Here is an 11898-nt window from a genome sequence, read left to right as displayed (position 1 = left end):
ACATAGAATAGAGCAACTTGCACACAGGCATTAGCCACACATAGAATTGTAGCCCTCATGATATTGGATCATATGAGCACTGTCATACGTCATGGTGTGTATAAATGCCCCCGATGAGTCCCATAGCTTTCTGGTTTGTCCCAATTGTTCATCTTGAACATTCAAATTAATATAAAAAAATCAACATCCTCTGTCTGACGGCCACCAGGGGTTTCCTCCTCTGCAAAGCTGGGCAGGAGGTTTTCAAATGCACTCAGGGGCAGGAATACCTCACCGTGTCAGTGTGCATGCTGATGTGTGTATGTGCTTAGGGGGTGTGCAGTGGCACCTTATCACCCTATCCGATGTGTAGCTTTAGCTGAATGGCTTTTGAAGTCTGGTAGAGTGGAGCATCATAGCAGTGCCCAGTGAGGGAAGGCGTTGGGTGATTCCAACACCCTAGTCGCCCATAATCTCCCCCTTTGTTTTATTTCTTGTTGTTATGATTTGTAATACGGTCATCTTGATGGCAAATGAAATGACGTGGTAAAATGACCCGGAAACCAGGCTAATTCTTCTGCTCAAACATTGCACATAGCCCATCAACCCCCGTTTAGAGAATAGTGATGTTCCAAGATATTCTGATCAGCCTAAATTCATTGTGTAAACCATAAACATGGCAGGCACCAAAATGAAGAAAGCAGAAGAAGCCCCCATGCCTCATAGGCAGATGTGCCTTTTGCCCCACAACTGTGGACACAGTATACAATAACAGAATTGAAGACGCCAATGCCAACTTTGAAGCTGAAATACCAGCTCACACCACTGAGGGTGTAAGAACTGCAGAAGGAGCATCGCCTAACGGCAAACTACAGAAGTCAAACACTCAATATCCCAAGAGATTCCCTTCAGTCCCGCGAGGCAGAACATCTGAAAAGCCTCAATGCAAAGAGGGCAAATGAGGCACGTGTGCACGAAAGTGAGCAGGAAAGTACTCATAGTTCAGTATTATTATTATTATTATTATTATTATTATTTTTTAATTTTTATTTACAGGCAGAGGTTTACAGCAAACACATACATTGGACCATAAATACAATCGCACACTTACAAAACACAGTTCATATAAGGCAAAGCAACTCAATTCCAAAAGGAGAAAACTGATGTTCATAACACACACTGATATTTCAGATCACACTTATGGAACCCTGGGTGAGTTTATCTCCGAGGCACTCTCAGCTTGGTTAATAACATAGCTGTTAAATGCGGACCAATCATTCTTGGGGCGAGAGTGCACCAGAAGCATTGTAATATATTCTTTCTCACAGGTCTGAGACCAGGTAAGTGCGCTGAGCCACCTCTGAAAGGTTGGAGGGGATGGGCTCTTCCAGCTCTGAAGCACACATTTCTTGGCCACCATACAGCTTATGTTTAGAAATGTAGCCATCTTTCTGGTGTCATCTGTACTCAATATACCAAATAGGATCCCCTGCGGGGCAGGATCAACCACAGCACCAGTAATGTCAGCAAGAGCCTTCAGAGCCTCATCCCAGAAGTCCCCCAGAGCACGGCACGTCCAGAACATGTGCAAGTGTTCAGCCCCCTCCATTTTGCAGCGAGCACAGGTACGTGTATTATTTCGGTAAACTTTGCAAGTTTGTGGGGAGTACAGTAGAATCTGTTCAACAATTTAAATTGCATACACTTGAAATGGAAATTAAGGGATACCCTATTCGTGTGCAAGCACATCTTTTTTCATAATTTATCAGCGATCTCGAGGCCCAGTTCGTGAGCCCAATCAGTACAGGCCTTAAGAGAATGGTTTGGGCCCCCTCCTAACAGCATTTTATATAGGGAGGAGACCACGCCCCAGGCACTACTCGAGTTGGCTAAGTAGGCGATCTCCGGGGTTTCAGGAGGTTCATCCGGAAAGGAGGGCCACCTGGCCTGGAAGGCAGCACGAAGCCTATAATACTGCAGCATCTCCAGCACGGTTCCAGAGTGACCCTGCCTCCATGTCTGCAGATCAATAAATGTCACTTCTGGAAAGAAGTCAGTCAATGCCTGGTACCCAGAGCCTCCCAATGCCTAGCCAATGCTTTATCGTGCGTGGGTGCCAACCCGGGGAATCCCCAGGTAGGGAGCCATTTACAGTAAACGCAAGGTCCCACTGTTCATTTCAGAAGACGGCCCCATGCCAGTAGAGTGGTTGCTACGGGATTGGATGAAGAATAAGGCGCATAGTCCCGGCAGAATATCAGGGTCATAATATTACAGTCAGCCGCTGCAAATATCTCCAACTTAACATGTGGGCGAGTCAGAGGGCTTGGGTATCAATATGTGGCATACTGGGCTTGTGCCGCTGTCCAATACAGTGTTAGGTCAGGAGCAGTGAATTCCCCTTTCTCATACTAGAGAATCATGCCCAACCATTTTTTTCAAGACCGTGCCAGCATGCCACAAGAACTGTGCACATAAATTATGTAGCTTCACAAAATAGTGTTTCACCGGCCAGATGGGCATGTTTCCACAGATGTACAGTAGTTTAGGTACCAGAATCATCTTGATGAGGGAGAGCTTTCCAGCAAGTGACAGCGTGAGAGAGTGCCCTTCCTCCCAGGGACCAGCAAAGCGGGAACACTGACTCGGGTTGTTGAGTGGTGTTGGTGAGCGGGAATATCTCCAACTTGGAGTAATTGATTGTGAAGCCTGAGAAGGTGCCCATACGCGTGATATCCCATAAGATAGGGGCTGGGTGTGTAGTGGGATCTCTGATGTATAGTAGCACATCATCTGCATAAAAGGAAATAATTTCGGGGGTGTCCTTCAAGCGTATTTCTCTATGGATATGGCGTGCTCTGATATGGTCTGCCATCGGTGCATTGACCAATGCAAAGAGGATCTGGGAGAACGGGCAGCCTTCCCGGGTTCCCCTGAAGAGTGTGAATAGTGTGGAAGTTAGGGAGTTGACCCAGACTCTTGCTGCGGGAGACGTGTATAACAATTTAATATATCCACTCATATTGGGGCCAAACTCCATTGTTTCTAGGGCCAACTACCTGTATTGCCACAAGACCATGTCGAAAGCCTTTTGGGCATCCAATGTAACCACCACAGCATTCGAGTCCTGGTCAATTCTAGCCATTACATCCTCATGCACCAGATGCAGCATAATCGGGAGAAACCGGTTTGCTATTACCTTAGAAAATATCTTTGTGTCAATATTCATGGGGGAGAGGGGCCTGTACAAGCCACATTTGTTTCCAGGTTTATCAGGTTTAAGCAACACCGTTATGACAGCTTCACACAGGGAGGGGGAGGAGGATGGACTTTTGAAGTGATTCAGGCCATACTTCTAACAATTTAGGGGCAAGAATCATCGCCACATGTTCCTGGTAGAACTCGGGAGTGAGCCCATCTGGACCCAGGACTTTGCCCTTCGGGAGATCTGAGATGGCCTTAATAATCTCCTCCAACAAAATCGGGGAATCGAGTTGGTCTCTAGTCGACTGGGAAATACACGTAGTAGGGATCTGATGAAGGATGTTTCATATATGTCGCTCACTGTGTTCGTGAGGTGATGCATAGAGGTTAGTGTAGAACTCAGTAAAGACCTCTAGTATCTGCTGGTCTGACCATTGTGGGATACCCGCGTATCCTTAATGCACTCGATCTGAGCATGACCCTACTCTCCCCTCACCAGTTTAGCCAAAGTTCTCCCCAGTCTCTCGCCCTCCTCATATCTCAGCGTGGCCTGTGGATGGCTGAAATATCGAAATTCCCTCATGGAATGCGTCTCAAAGACCTCAAGTTCCTCCCTAATTTGTGCAAGTTTGGCAGGGTTGGCTGCTGTTGCGCATTCTTGTTCCAACACCAGCAGCCTAGATTCAGAGCGGCATAGATTGTTCCTTATCACTTTCAGTACTCCCGCTTCCCTTGAAATGGACATTCCCCTGATGTATACCTTAAAGGCTTCCTACCGGACCCCCATCGCAGTAGTATGCAAGGCATTACACTCGGAAAATGTTACGATATCCGCCAGAATGTCAGATTTGAACACTATATCAAGGAGGGCAGCAGATTTAAACGCTATGTGCTGCATGTAGGCAGGGGCAATCCCAGCTCTATGGATAAAGTGATCGGAGTGTGGTCAGACAGTGTGCGAGTGAGTATCTGAGCCCTCTGGACCTTTCCTATCAAATCACTAGATATCAGAAAGAGATCAATCCTGGAGGAACTATCATGTACAGTTGAGTAATATGTATATTCTCGCAGATGGGGGTTGATGACCCTCCAAATGTCCCAGACCCCAAGAGCCGTGCTGTGCATGTGTAGTCCTCACGCTGCACATGACAGAGTTCTAGGCACAGTCCCCATTCTATCCATCCCAGTGTCAAGTATTAAATTCATGTCCCTCCCCCCCAGATAATCTGGACTCCCACATAGCCCAACAGAATCGAGGCAACAATGTCAAAGAAGACCGGGGTGTCTACGGTGAGACCATACATATTCACAATAAGTTATTCTCTATTCACCACTGTACAATACAGGATGACATACCTGCCCTCTGGGTCGACGTAGCTCTTTTTAAGTGCAAATTTAATTGATTTATGAACCAGTGTCAACACTCTTCTAGCCTGTGTGGACTATGTTGTATAATATCTGTTCGGCCCCCGGGATGGTGCGATACCCATTGCCAGACGGCCTAGGGCGTGCGTTTCTTGTAGCATGAGTATTTTAACCCCATGCCTTTGGGCATAGGCCGTGATCCTATGAGCCCTGGTGAAATTGCTCAAGCCCCACACATTCCATGACATTATGTTTATAGCCATTTCATTGCCCTAGGGTAAAACGCAGCAAGTGTGGCTCAGTGTAAGTATGCCGGTATGGGAGTGACTGCTGTGTCGCTCCTCAGTAATATGAAGTGCCATTCTACCCCTACCATTTTTGGTATAACTTCTCCGGACCAGCCCTCCCACCCCCCTCACTGCCCTTCCCCAATTGGCAGTTCCCCCCCCAACCCTCCTCATACAGGTATCAGTGGACCTCACCCCACTTGGTCCAAATGCACTGCAGGCTCAAGAGGGGCATGCACCTGACAAACCCTCCAAAGTAACCATTGCAACCACAGTGGGGTGCGCTGCTGCCATGCAACCAACTTAGCCGGATCAATGGAGTACGAGAACTAGTACTCATGATGGGCGGTATACGCCAACACAACACAGTTTCATCTGTCCGGAACAGGGAATAACAAAAACAGTGACTTTGCCATCAAGAAATAGTCTGACAGTTTGAAATATAAGAGGCACAACGCAATGTGTCAATAGGCAATCAATACCAGCTCATGTCTCAATGTAATAGTTACTTATAAATTCGGGAGGCCCCCTCATAGAGCCTGCATGTCAAAGGCATACCACAACTCAACACTTCATGCTCCCATACATCAAGGAACCAACAAACTCAATACTACTATCAACCCGGACGTTAAAGGTTAATAGTTTCCAAAAAAATCAGACAGACCAGGAGAGGTCTATCCCTGGTTAGTCATTATCCACGAGGTCGTCTGCCGGGTTGTTCAGCAGTATATGCGCCTCTATAAACTTTACCGCTTTGTCGGGGACCGTAAAAAAGTATAGCTTCTCCCTAAAGGTGAACTTGAGGCATGCTGGAAACAGTATTGCACAGGGGGCGTTCCGTTCCCTTAACATCTTTTTCACCCCTATAAACTGGCATCTTTCCTGCTGCATTCCTGCAGAGAAGTCAGGGAAGATTCTGATTGTTTGAGAGCCGAGACGCTGCTCCCCCTTCTCCCGAGACAGTCGAAGGATTTTCGCAATGATGTGTCTGGGAACATCCCCAGGTTTAGGTAGTGGAGCCAAAGCGTGGTGGGCACGTTCAACGGTGAAGAACAGAGATAGCTCAGGATTGTTCAGCAGTTCTTTAAGCAGGTTTTCGACCGCCACTCAAAGCAGCCCTTGAGAGCATTCTCCCGAACCCCTACAATTCTAATATTGTTCCTGCGTGATTGAGACTCCAAGTTTTCACATTTTGCTTTCACAAACTTCATATTGCGGGTAAGGGAGGCAATTGTATCCTGTATATGTATACATCCTCATTTGCTCCTATTCTAGACTCAGCGTCCGTGATCCTGGTCCTGGCCTGATCTAGCTGAGATTTAAGTAATGCGACGTTTGCATGAATATCATCTAGTTTCTCAAGGAAGGAAGCAAAGTTCTTAGCCATGGATTCGATCTTTGCGGTGAGATCGGGGGCTGGTATATCCTGGGACGTGGTGGCATCTTCCTTCCCGGCTGATGAGGGACCCAGCTCTGGTCTGGGCACCACCACGCGAGTAATTTTAGGGGGCGACAGGGGTGTTTGTCCCCCAACTTTCATGGCACACCATTTTGTCCCCATTCATTTGGCTTGGGCACCTTTTCTTCAGATATCATGTCCCCCCAACATTTTCAGCAAAGTTAGTTCACTGGGCACCACCTTGGTGAACTTGTCCATGGCATCTACTTTGTTGGCGCCCCGGGATATGTTTGACATCTCCTTATGCCTAACAGTGCAGTTGACCTTGGGTAGATAGCTTCCAGTCGTAGTACTCCTTCTCCCTTTCCAAGCCAGGCATGACCCAAGGCACAGCGACTCACAGCAGATGGTGTTGAGGGCCTGAAGCCAGACACACAGCCAGGCAGGGGCATCCAGTGGGAGTTGGCCTATGAGCAGTTCAGAAGCATGTGTCACCTGTATAACAGTATCACCAGCCCGCCGAACAGGCCCCCGGGTGAAAGGCAACACGTGCAGCTCAGGGGTCGAGTAGATCCATCCAACCCCTTCGCTTAGCATATGGCCCAGTTAGAGGAGTGTCTGGAATGTGTAAGCACCGGTGCTGGAGACAGAGGGGGTAGCCAAGTGACCTGCGGTCAGTGTTTTAAAGAGCAGTGATTGCTTTCAGGGCCCAGCAGGCCAACTCAATTCTCTGAGGGCAAACAGTGAAATTACTAGAATCCAATGGTATATGTGCCACCGGTGCAGTGAACGCAGCATAATGGCGAACAGTCAGGTGGTGAGGCCCCCCACAACCAGAGCGGCCAAGAGACTAACAATCCATGAGCGGCCAAGAGACTAACAATCCATGACCTCAGTAGAGCGGCATCTGCAATGGTACCAAGCCCATGGGAAGAGAAGGTCCATCAGATCCACCCATGTGCTACCCCGTCTCAGGGTCAAAGCCAGCAGAGTAAGGAGGTGCCAGTTGGAGCTAGGCCTCTTAGGGGAGACAGTAGAGCTCTGATAAAGTGAGTAAAGCACAGTGACTGGTGGTGTGCTAGAGGTCTGAACTCAGGGCAACCGGACCAAGCGGGCAGCAGTCTCTAGGTGTCATCCGAAGGGCAAAGATGGAGACCTCACATGAGGCAATTACAGATGATGTGTCATTGGAACGTATGATGGAGGCAGCCGCACAAATAAGTGAGTCGTACCCAGGGTAATCCATCAGCACCTGACAGGAGTGATATGGGCTCAAAATGCTGTGGCATGAGTGTCACGGTGCAGGTGGTGGCCCAGGCCAGAACCAGTGATAGGTGTAGTAGCAGGCCGCCCCTCAGTACTGGCACTTACTTGGTAGTGCAGCAGGTGACGTCCTTAGAACGCCTGCCAGGGGTCCAATCAGCTGCGTACCAGGTTGCGGGTACAGAGCCAGCAAAGCCGCGGGTCCCCTACTGATCAGGAGCCGGGGCCGGGTAGGGCCAGGGTCCAGTGCACACCAGAGAGCGCACCAGCCGATGCCCACAGCAGGCGGGGTCTGTGATCCAGCCGGCACACTCCCCCCAGCCAGAGCCGTGGCGCCAAAGCGAGATGATGACGCTGGAGGGCGGCCACGCAGGGCACAGTGCCTCTTGTCTGAGGTGGGTGGGTTGGGGAAACCAGCCACGTCCCTCAGACCGCAACGGCCGCCTCCCACAGCCCCCAGATGAAGAGCGCCAGCACCAGCCCGATTCCAGGTGCTGGACCGCCAATAGACACCGTCTCAGGCCCAAATCAGCTCAAGGGCCCAGCCACATATCACGCCAGGATGCAGGGGCGATATCTCTGCCCTTATGTTGTGGTTCTGTCCAGGATTTGGACTAGTTGTCCACGCCAATACCAGCAGCAGGTGATGATGTTTGTGGGCACCAGAGTCTCTGCAAACCGCCGTTCTCAGCGTATCTTCAGCAGTGAAGCACAGAGCTTACAAGCTAGGCATCCATTATTATTTTGTTATGCCTACATCACCTGGTATTCCCAGGCGGTCTCCCATCCAGGTACTAACTAGGCCCAACACTGCTTAGCTTCCGGAATCAGACGAGATCGGGTGAATTCAGTGTGGTTTCGCCGTATTTCTGTATTTTAATCTTGTGAGTGCCACAGGGAGGAAGAAACAAGGCTTTAACTGGCTCGCCAGAACTTGTGAAAGGCGGCAAAGGTGGCAAAGGATGTATGGCTCCCCCTTTCCCAAAAAATAATGTATATACACTACTTGTGAGAACACCCAAGGAGATTTTACTGCACGTCGCAACACCACTCAAAATGATAATTGTGGTATTGTTATCACAGTAAATCATTAGATTCCAAGAGAGGGAGCATAGCGTTGTGGACCCACACGGGCTCCGTCACCAGGGTGCTGTAGGTCTATCACAATGAGTTCCAGGGTGGTACGTGGGCACATAACATAGCAGCCAGAGTTGAGTGCCATACAGCAGCAAGCCTCAATCCACTCAGATAACATGCAAGGCAGAACGTGTTCCGGAATGGTGCTGAAGCAGGGCACGTGGCATTAGGGAGGGAGGGAGGGCTCGGCCCACCTGCCCGACTGGGACCCAACTAAGATTCTCCCGGATGGGACATCCGTGCATAGAATCAAAGCGGAGAACTCAAGGGACCTCGTGCACATGTAGCTGAAAATGACCATGTTAAACAGGTTCATAAGTGCACCACAAAGCATATTTAATGTTTAATGTTTGCAGATAATTGCACTGCCCGCTTAAAATGTCTGGTGATGCAACATCATGTGCTTACTATACACAATGCCGTGTTTACATTGTTTAGCACTGTTGCTGGCTGGTTTGTTTTTAGTTTAGCATTCTCCCTGAAATGAATGTTGCTCTGGCAAACGCCTGCTTCCTGTCTGACCGCTTTTGTGAGGACGCACAGCAGGTGCCCACTGGCAGAGTCTGAGTTACAGCCGGCACAGTATCTTCTTTGCCATCAGGTTGCTATGTTCTCTACTTTCGGGGGAGGTGGGGGGGTGGGTGGCGCTTGAGCAGATGGGACACAGATTATGCTATGTTTACATCAGGTGATCTCATGCTCTGCATGGGGGCGCGCCCTCTCGCCCACATGCATTCATGGAACACGCCAAGCAGTGGAGGCTGAGGAAGTACAACACGCTCCTTTATTCCGGTCCTGCTTCTTCAGATGGAGCCGATACAATGCAGTCGCACTGCTGTGCGCGTGGGGTTTATTCAAGTATCCAATCAGCAGTGGTGATTACCCCATCCCGGAGGCGAACCTGCCTAAGTTCACAAGCGTTTTTTCGAGCCCTTTCCCTGTGCGCTTTCGCGCGCTCACACACACACACTGGGGATATTTAACAGTCAGACAATATCTTCGGAAAATATGGTATATACTGTGATTCGATACGTACGTGAGGTATTTCCAGAATAGAAGAAACATTGTGATTGTACCGACCCTGTTAAAAAATAAAATCATGTGGTCAAATTGAGTTATTACATACCTTTGTGGAATTTTACAGAATGATGTGTTTGTACGGATATTTCAAAAAAATGCAACAAATACATTTCGTTCTTAAAAATGTGCACAGGGTTTGATAAGTGCATGTGTTTTGGCTCTTTGTGAATAAATAGGTGCACCAATGATAACCAGGGTTGAACGTTGTAAAAAAAAGAAAAAAAAAAAAGAGTGGACATTTGTTCCACTCTACCACACCTCCCCTCTCCCCACTTAACCCATACCCACCCCAATATAAATCCTCATACATGGGCCCTGCTTTTCTTCCACACCACCCCCAGCACTCTGCTTTACCACTCCACTGACCAGGCAGAAAGAAGTACAGAGAAAGAAAATACATCTTAAATTACCACTGTTACTTTTAGTCATATTTGTCCTCCACAGCATGCAGATATATGCACCACCACCCTTCCCCTTTCTAATCACCTACTCTTCACACTTCTTAATGTACATGCTAAGGACTACAGACAATCTCCTCCTGCCTATTACCTACATACACAGCTGTGCCTGCAGCAATGTCTCTCTAATGGTGCTTAAATGAAGAAGACAAGCTCTGATCACTGAGGGAGTAGGGGTATGTGGTGGCTGGGGAATGAGCGTATGCCTCAAGAAGCCAATAGAAATAAACAAAAACAAACACACGCCTTCAAAATAGCACATCAATATGTGGCACTAGAGTATTCCTAGCAGGGCCCTGGTTCGAATCCTCTGTAAGGGGGGGGGGGGGACAAAAACCAAATGGACCCTAAATGGACCCTTTCGTGTCCTTCAAGGCACAGTACTTGGGTGAAAAAAAGTATGGACAATCTTGGATTGCTGTACCTCTTAGCTCCCGCCCATGTTGACCTTTGGTGAGAATTGGAAGTGAAGTTAACACGTTCCCTTCACTTGTGGGAACATGTTTTGGGACACGACCCAATAGTTTATGAGACATTTCCAGGGATGTCCACATAGTATTCCTGCTTATTATTATGGCGTGTATATTTCCTGTATGCAAAACATATGCCACACATGTATTATTAACTCCTAACTTACACAAATCCACCCTCGCCTAATATGGGTAGCTGAATCCATGGGCCACCGATGAGTCGTGCACAGTAAGCACAGGGTGAGTGAATGCTTAACCTGCTTTCTCTATCCACTGTTTGTTGCATTGAGTTAAGGGATATCCTGAAAACCTGTCAGGATTCCGGCCGTCGATGCCTGCAGTTGGACAACCCTGAGCTAGGAAGTGGAGTGGGGCGTGGCAAAGACAAGCAGGTAAAGAGATGTGGAAGCAAAGCAATCACTCCCAGAATCCAATGGCAAGACAATGGGCCTCATTACGAGTCTGCCGGTCCGGGAACTACGGTAACAGTAAGCTTGCCGGTACCATAGTACACGGACCGGCAGACTACGAGTTGTGCTCGCGGGTGCCTTTCTGCCCGCCAGGTCTGACCTGGCGGGCACACAGGCACCCGCGAGGACAACACGTTGGATGCACCGGCACCATTCACGGATGGTGCCAATGCATCCGGCTTCCCTATTTCCATTGAGCCCTATGGGGCTCGTATGGGAATGGGGAAGCATTTTTTACGGCGCCCTGGAATGGGCAATTACCGGGTCTGCTGGGGTTGTAATACGCTGGGGTTGTAATACCCTGGCAATTGCCCACTCGAGGGTGCCAGAAAAAAAAAAAAACGACTCAGCTGGGACTGCAAGTAAACCGCAAGCCCAATGAAAGGCACATTTTGTGGCAAGAGGCAAGAGGAGGCGTAAACCTCATCTGCATAGTAAGTATGCTATGAGCAATCAGAATTCTATGGCATGGCATGTCAACTTCCTATTATGTGTGTTCAAAACCATAAACACCAGAACACTGGTGAAGCATGTACAATAGACTTACTAGAATAATGTGGCATTAGGCCAGCCTGCTATTTTGCGAAATCCTTCCAGTCTAGCCCCTTACCTAAAAAGCCTTGAGGGACAAAGCACAGCTAGCAGACTGGGAACCAAATATGGGTAGATCTATCTGGCTCGTGCCAGAATGTACCATGACTGCATGAGGCAAAAGCGCATGATTTAACCCTAACACCAATTGCCTCCCTGGCTCTGGGTGTACAATAAAGCATACTGAGTCAATAC

At 48.6% G+C, this 11898-nt stretch overlaps 1 pseudogene; it reads right to left on the bottom strand.

Moving 5' to 3' along the window:
- Positions 1–8247: 8247 nt before the first annotated feature.
- LOC138499400 (5S ribosomal RNA) lies at positions 8248–8366 on the bottom strand (annotated as a pseudogene).
- Between the last annotated feature and the right edge of the window lie 3532 nt (positions 8367–11898).

This window comes from Ambystoma mexicanum, chromosome 5q (genome assembly GCF_040938575.1).
Source record: "Ambystoma mexicanum isolate Mex_15411 chromosome 5q, UKY_AmexF1_1, whole genome shotgun sequence".
Taxonomy (NCBI): domain Eukaryota; kingdom Metazoa; phylum Chordata; class Amphibia; order Caudata; family Ambystomatidae; genus Ambystoma; species Ambystoma mexicanum.
The sequence above is the reverse complement of the archived record's forward strand: the minus strand, read 5'-3'. Positions and strand labels throughout refer to the sequence as shown.